Source organism: Urocitellus parryii, chromosome 3 (assembly GCF_045843805.1).
Source record: "Urocitellus parryii isolate mUroPar1 chromosome 3, mUroPar1.hap1, whole genome shotgun sequence".
In the NCBI taxonomy this organism is placed as follows: Eukaryota; Metazoa; Chordata; class Mammalia; order Rodentia; family Sciuridae; genus Urocitellus; species Urocitellus parryii.
In genome coordinates, this window is record NC_135533.1 from 136843431 (window position 1) to 136850700 (window position 7270).

At 48.1% G+C, this 7270-nt stretch overlaps 1 long non-coding RNA gene across 1 annotated transcript; it reads right to left on the bottom strand.

Moving 5' to 3' along the window:
- Positions 1-5121: 5121 nt before the first annotated feature.
- LOC113180846 (uncharacterized) lies at positions 5122-6680 on the bottom strand. Its single transcript, XR_003300518.2, has 3 exons — positions 6536-6680; positions 5596-5653; positions 5122-5298 (listed from the first exon to the last, which is right to left on the bottom strand). It is a non-coding gene; the product is annotated as an uncharacterized LOC113180846 (long non-coding RNA).
- Positions 6681-7270: the final 590 nt, after the last annotated feature.

The following is a 7270-nucleotide window of genomic DNA, read 5'->3' on the forward strand; positions in this document are numbered from 1 at the left end:
AACTGAATTTTCTCTGATTTATTTACCATGTTGGTATGGTATATGTATGTATATGTGTGTGTGTATGTGTATGTAGCACCAGGGAAGGACAATCAGGGGCATAGATTAATTTCACTTTAGATCTAGTATAAATTTGGGGGTTAGTCAACAACCCAACCCTGAGCCAACTTGTAGTCCAGATTTTATTTTTTAATTTTTTTATCTTTGGTACTAGGGATTGAACCCAGGGGTGATTAACCACTGAGCCACATCCCCAACCCTTTTTCATTTTGAGTCCAGGTTTTGCTACACTGGTTAGGGCCTCACTAAGTTGCTGAGGCTGGCCTGGAACTTGTGATCCTTCTGCCTCAGCCTCCTGAGTTACTAGGGTTCCAGGTGTGCACCACTGTGCCCAGCTGGTAGCTCAGATTTTAAAGAGCACTAACCGGTCCTCCCAAGTGCCATCAGTCCTCCCTTTCATCCTATTTTGTCATCTTCAGACCCTCGTGATGATGTCGTATCACCTCCTCCCATTCACATTGTGAGGCCATTGACTTTGTCAGCTGCTGTTTCCTGCCCCCTGCCTGAGATGATGCAGGATCCACAGTGCAGCTCTTACCACTCTGGATCCTTCAGGGAGGCACCTAACAACATCAACCTAATGTCTACACCCACTTAACACACAATCCCACTGGGAGTCTATTACACACTTAAAATACTTAAGACCCCACAGTAAAAAGCCAAATCACTCCATTCCTCTCTTTTTATACTTTAAAGAAAACAGAGAGACACCCTCTCGTGGTCTGAGAGTCACAAAATTGGGGTGGCAAGAAATGAGAGTGGCCATACAGAGGCCCCCTCATGTGCAGGGGCAGCAGAGCTGTAGGCAGTGTGGAGTGTCTGGGCATCCATGCAGAGCTGTGGGTGCTGATGGTGCTGGTTCTGAGGACTCAGCAGCTGTTCGGGATAAGCCAGCTCAATATCTTGGCAGAGACTTTGGGGTCTCTATGGGCTTTGCTCCAATTCCAGGCTCTCAGAAGAATGGTAAGGGGAGGGAGAACAGAGGAGATGAATGAGAGAAAAACTAGAAAAAGGGTTGTGTTGATACTAGAAAAAAATGAAAGCTGTCCGGGAGTTTATGTTTGCATGGTAGAATACAAATACCTTGACCTGGTGCTGTTTAGCATCCTTCTCTGACTACCTTCCAAAATCACACACACACACACACACACACACACACACACACACACACCAGACACAGCAACGCAAAACCCTGGTCTGGAAAATCTTTCCACTGGAGCATCAGCAGCATGCCTTGTGATGACAGGTTTAATGGTTTTATATCTCTGCATTCCACTGAGACCACCTACCAAGAGGCCACAGCCCACTGACCTGCCTAGCCAAGGCCTGAGACTAAGCTGGAACACCAAGGGCAGAGCCAGGAGTTGGGAGAGTTGCCTTCTGCTCTGGCTGATTCACACTGACTTGCTGTGTGACTTCATTCATGTTGCTTGCCCTCTCTATAATTCTGAATTGCAAATTATAAAATAGAACTGATGGTTCTAATCTCTTAGAAACCTCCCTAGAACAGAGTAAATTATGGTCGTCAAGTGCTTGTGCTTCTATGAAGTAAGAAACTCAAGAAATCCAGTGTTTTTATCTTTTTTCTCATTGAGATAGGATTTCAGATACTAAAAGCCTATACTAGTCATTAGTAGACACTTCACCAGAAAGAAAGCATAGAAAGCAAAGGGATCCACAAAAGAGGGAGAGCCTATGGTAATTTTGGCCAGCAACCTGGATCAGAGGGTGCAGATGACATTTTTCTGTCTTCTAATTCCTCTTTCCAGTCTGATATCTTTCTGAGACACTGGTTGGGTGGGCCACAGGATGAAACAAAAACCATCAGAGTTGCTCTAGTCTGCCTGTTGGCAGTACGTGGATCAGGGCAGAAAAGAGCAGCCTATTTTATTATTTTTTTGTTTGACCATTTGAAGGAAGCCATAAACTATGTAATCCCAGCAGCTGGGGAGGCCGAGGCACAAGGGTCACAAGTTCAAAGCCAGCCTATGTAACTTAGCAAGGCCCTGTCTGAAAATAAAAAAAAATAAATAAAAAGGGCCAAGGATGTGGCTCAGTGGTTAAGTACCTTTGGGTTCAATCCCTGGTACAAAAAAAAAAAAAAAAACAGCATAAATCTATTAGCATACATTTCTACAGATCAGAAACCCAAATTGGGTCTGCCAGGTGAAAGACAAGGTGTTGTTGACCTGGCTATATTCCTTCCAGAGGTTCTAGGGGAGGCCACCCGCAATTCCTTGGCTTGTGGCCCCTCCCTCCATCTTCAAAGCATTGTTGCTCCAGCCTGTCTCTGTCACATTTCCTCTCTTATCTGACCTCCTGCTGCCCTGTGTGAGGACTCTTGGTTAAACTGGGATCCAGCCCTGCCTTTGTTGGGTTTCTGAGGACTTCTCATGAAAGGGAGGTGTAGTCATCACTGGAGCTGACAGCCACTGGGGCAAATACATAGGCTGGTCTGTGGAACTTTCCTTACAACAGGAGGCAACAGAACATTACAGGCCTCTTGACACCCCTCCCCACAAAAGGGTTGACAAGCCCAGAAAGGATCAAGTCCAGAAATAAAAAGAAGAGGGCCCTGATATGCCTGGATTATAAGAAACTCCTGATAAGGGTAAGAGCAGCATCAGGCTGAGGGGACGTAACAGCAATCTGGTTGACAATGCTCCTCTCTGCCTTGACTTCAGCCTCACTTCACCAAAGCCCGTTGCGCTTTCCATCCCTTCATGCCTTTATTTTTAGTTTGGGGTATTTTCTATTGTTTGAAGGTTGCCTTGCAACCCGTTTGCCTTGAGGCTTTAAACAATATAGAGTTTCTTCGCTGAGGAGCAACAGTAGCCAAGAGAGACTGAATATAAACTTTTAAGTCTATTTTCTCAGAGTTTGTACATCAGCAATGGCTTTAAACGGAGTAGCTCTCGCCCCCAGCTTGCCTGTCCCTGGGGGAGGGGAGAGGGTGGCTGATGGGGAACATGTTGTGTTCTCTTATCTTCCACGCTAGTGGAAGGGGATAAGCACCAGAATAGGAAAACAAAATATCTAGCTATTAATATACTCTAGTCCTCCAGCACATGGACTGGATCTGTTTATTTGTGAAAGGCAAGGGTGCTTCTCCCTGACCTTTTGGAGCTCTGCCGCCAGCTGGGCGGGAAATGGTGGAGGTGATACCGTCCATAAGGTGAAGGGAACAGAACCAGAGCCGAGGGTCCCATGGAAAAGAGAACTCTTCAGACTTGTGTCAAGAAAAGTGGCTTTTCTGGCTCAACCTGCCTCAAGCCCCAGCCACCCCATTCAGGGAATTACCAAAGAAAGCAAGCACGAACTAAGAGGATTTACCATGAGAGAGTGGCCCGGCCCCACTCCCACCACACAGATGTCTCCACCACGTTCTTTGTGTGCAACCCAGGGAACCAGAGAGAGAACTGGGCAACCTCGCCAGAAGAGAGAACACACAGGTTCCTCAAGACAACCACTTATTTGGCAGTGAGCAAGGCTAAAAATGGAATGCTTCCCGGCTCCAGAGGACAGGGGGACAGAGGAAAGCAACCCTGTGCAGCTCCGATCCCGGGTCCTACCTCAGCCCCTTCGTAGTCTGAGTGAAGGAGTGCTGGGTGGCAATAGTTTTCTAGATGGTTAGTTAATGATAAGCCTTCAGCTGGGAAGAGCCAGAAAGGGGAGATTTTGTCTGGGGTGGGGAGCATGCCCATGCCTCTTAAGCCTGTTGTGTCACGACAGAGGTTCCACAGCACACTTTGACTGCCTAAAGAGGTCTGTCACCCACCAGGGTCAGGCCACCTCAGGTCCCTGAGACTGTGTGACCAACCAGAAGCCCCAGCTTAAGCACTGGGAAAAGAGAGCAGCGTTGGCAAGTCCGGCCCTCTCCAAGAGCAAACAGGGACAAAGGTCCTTGTACTTACAGCTGCTTCTCCCATCCTGCCTGCTGTGTCACATGCCCCAGTTTGTCCTGGTGTTGCTGCATTAGGCAGAAACCTGCCATCTCTGTGCCTGCGGGGACACCCACTATCCCAGGTCCGTTCCCAGGCGGGATACCTGAGCAGCAGCAAAGGCTTTGGCATCCAATAGCTTTGAAACAGAAGCTGCCGTGTCTTCACCTGTTCAGTTGGGAGCCAGATGTCCTGAGCTATCATCAAAGAATGCACGAGAGGAAAGAATTTGAATAAAAGCTGGCTCCCCTACCTGTCTGAAAAAAAGCGGGGCTCCCTGTGTAAACCCCAGCTTGACAGGCATTCTCAGAATTTGAGCAAACTCCCTTTGTGATTATTTCTTATACTACATTTTATTGTCACCCAGTGTGTTTGAATTTGTCTCTGCTCCAGCAGGTCTGGAAACCCATTGGATTTCTGTGTGATAATTCAAACAAGCGGAGGCCATGGAGTTTGCCAAGTGTCGCTGGGCCCGGCACCAACTTGACAGGATAGAGGGCAGGAGAAAGAAGGCTCCTGATACTAATCCCAGGAGGAAGGCTCTGGCCCACAGCCTTCCTCCTGGGATTAGTATCAGGAGTGTCGTGGTTGTTTTTCCTTCTTTGTACCTAAGAATGGCCCTCAGCCCCAACTGACGGGGCTGGGGCTGTCGATGCTGACTTCACTGACTTCCATACAGAGCGCTCCATGTGATGATCTTGTTTAATTTCTGCCTGAAACCCATGAGGTAGAATCAGCACTGACCCACTTATAGGTGAGGACCAAGGCTCAGAGAAGTTGGGTAACAACGTCTGAGTTGATCTGCTTTGTGTATCTGCAGTTGTGACTTGCTAGCACCCTGTTCTAAAAGGACAAAAGGAAAGAATATGAGGACAATGTCTCTGTGGGCTGCAGTTATGCACAGTCTTCTTAGAGGCTGGGAAAGGGGAAATACTGGGGAATGATACTGGCCAAGTTATACTGTTATATCTTGTGCATAAGATGTAATAATGAATCTCACCATTATGAACAATTATAGTGCATCAAAAAATATGGATAAAATGAAGGTAGTTTAGAGTTTTAAAAAATAAAGTTTATTACTTTCATTTGGAAAAAAAAAAAAAGAGGCAGCAGTAGCAGCAGCAGCTAGGGCCCTCTTGATTTATACTCCACAGGCCGTCGGAGGAAGTTGTTTAGCTTCTCAGGTGATAGATGAGGGCTGGGTCCCTTCTGTTTGCAGAGCGTGCTTTGAAGGGTAAGTCAGGACAGCATCTCTCCTCTGGTCCCCATCAGGGACTCCGCAGGCTGAGTGCTGTGGCTATGTTTATATCATTATTTTTAAGGCACTGGTACCAGGGCTGCAGCTCTAAGCCCTCTCTTCCTCTAGCCACCCTCCATATGGAAAGAAGCCAAATGGGAGCATTTCCCCAACCATTTCCCCTCAGGGCAGCTGGTACCAACTTGAAACCTAAGACATGCAACACTACAGCCCAGCTGAAATCTGGTCAAACCATGCTTTTGTAGACACAGCAGGAAGCTATTCTGTGGCCTGGTGTCAAGAACCCCCTCAGGGCCCAGGGGTACTCTATGTCCCTGGTTTGCCCCAAGGAGTCACCTGGCTGGTGAAGCATCTCAGCACTTGCTCTCAGACTGAGACTGTAGTCAGCAGATTACTGGAAGAGAGGAAAAAGGATTCCTGGGATTTTAGTGTGTTATTCAGAGTCTTTTCTGGGAAAGCCTCTTTGGAAAAGGAGGATAGTAGAGGAGTTTCTAGGGAATGGAAACAGCCCCCTCTATTTGCAACTGTGACAGCGGAGTGTCAATTCAATGTGCTATCCCAGCCCAACCAGCTACCGGCTGCCTTCAGAGCAGCTATGCTGCCCTCATCTTGGGGAACTCTTCTATGGATGTGCAGTGCTGGTGAGGGACCCCTGGCTTTCCTGGCTGTCCCACAGGCCCCAGGACCCACAATCTAATGCCCCCAAATAGTGCCGGAGTTTGATTCTATCCTGCCAGCCACCTAGGCTGCATACCTCAGCCTTGCCCACACTGTTTCTGAGTTACGTCCACTGGCAGCGGGCACCAGCTCTCATTCCCCATGACCTGATATCCCCTGGTTAATAAGCAGCTCACATAAAGACACCACGCAGTGTAGCAAGAGGCAGAGAAAGACTGCAGCTCCCTGAACGTGAGCCAGGAAGCCCTGGACTTGGCCCAGGAACTCAGTGGCTGTTTCTGTTCTCTGCCCTTTGGTAGCCTTCCTCAGGGTTATGGAGCAGGGGGAAGCTTGGGTCCCCACCCGAAACCATAGTAGACGGCAAGTCTGTGAGGTATTTATTAATCAGTGGGAGATTGCTGTGGACCTTCCTGGCGGAGTATCAGTCCTCTTTGCTAAAGGAGGCCAAAGTTCTGCACTTCATTTCTTCAAGTCTGTTTCTGCAAGAGCCTTAGGTTCCTGCTAATTCAAACCTCAATCTCCTATCTTCCCACTCGATGGTCTCTATGAGCTGCCCAGGTAGCACTCTTCCTACCCACATCCCCCCAATCTCCTGTACCATTTTATCTCCTGGGTTTGGAAATGTCCTTGAGATGTCCTTGTAGAAGGAAACAGGAGTGTGTGCCAGACAGTCCCGTCCTTGTTGCTTTGGTTTGAATCCAACCCCACAAGGGGAGCTGGAGCCCTCTCCCTGGGCCTGCCCATTGTCAAGGTCCTGGTCACCTTTGAAGCCTCCTACAGGGATCCCCTTTGCCAACGGAGCCTTTTCTAAAGCTCAGCAGCATGACATTTTGGACTTGGAAATCCCTAGACAAATATGTCTCACTTAATCCTCCCCAAGTTGGCCCCCAGTGGAGGTACTGGCTTAGCCAAATTTATCAGATACCACTGGTCCCTGTAGCAAACATTCCCTTTGTTCCAGGCATTGTGTTTGGGCCTGAGCATACAGGGCAAACAAGGTAAAGTCCCTGTCCTTGAGAAGCAACCAAACTGTTGGAAGAGACACACAGAAAACAGAGGGTCCCCCTCATTCTAGATGCCTCAGACCCAACTCTTGACTCACCCAGCCTCTCCACATCCCTCCTTTCTCGCCTTTTACCAGCTCTGCAACTTCAGATTATTTGCTCACTCTGAACCTCAAGTTCCTCATCTGAAAAGTGGAGTTATTAGTCTACTTCATTCCTAGGGGCAATGTGAGGATTCAATGAAATGTATTTGTAAGGAACGCAGCAGGAACAGGCATGTAGCAGAGCCTGGCACATAGGACTGAGTCAGTGTTGGCCGTTACTATATT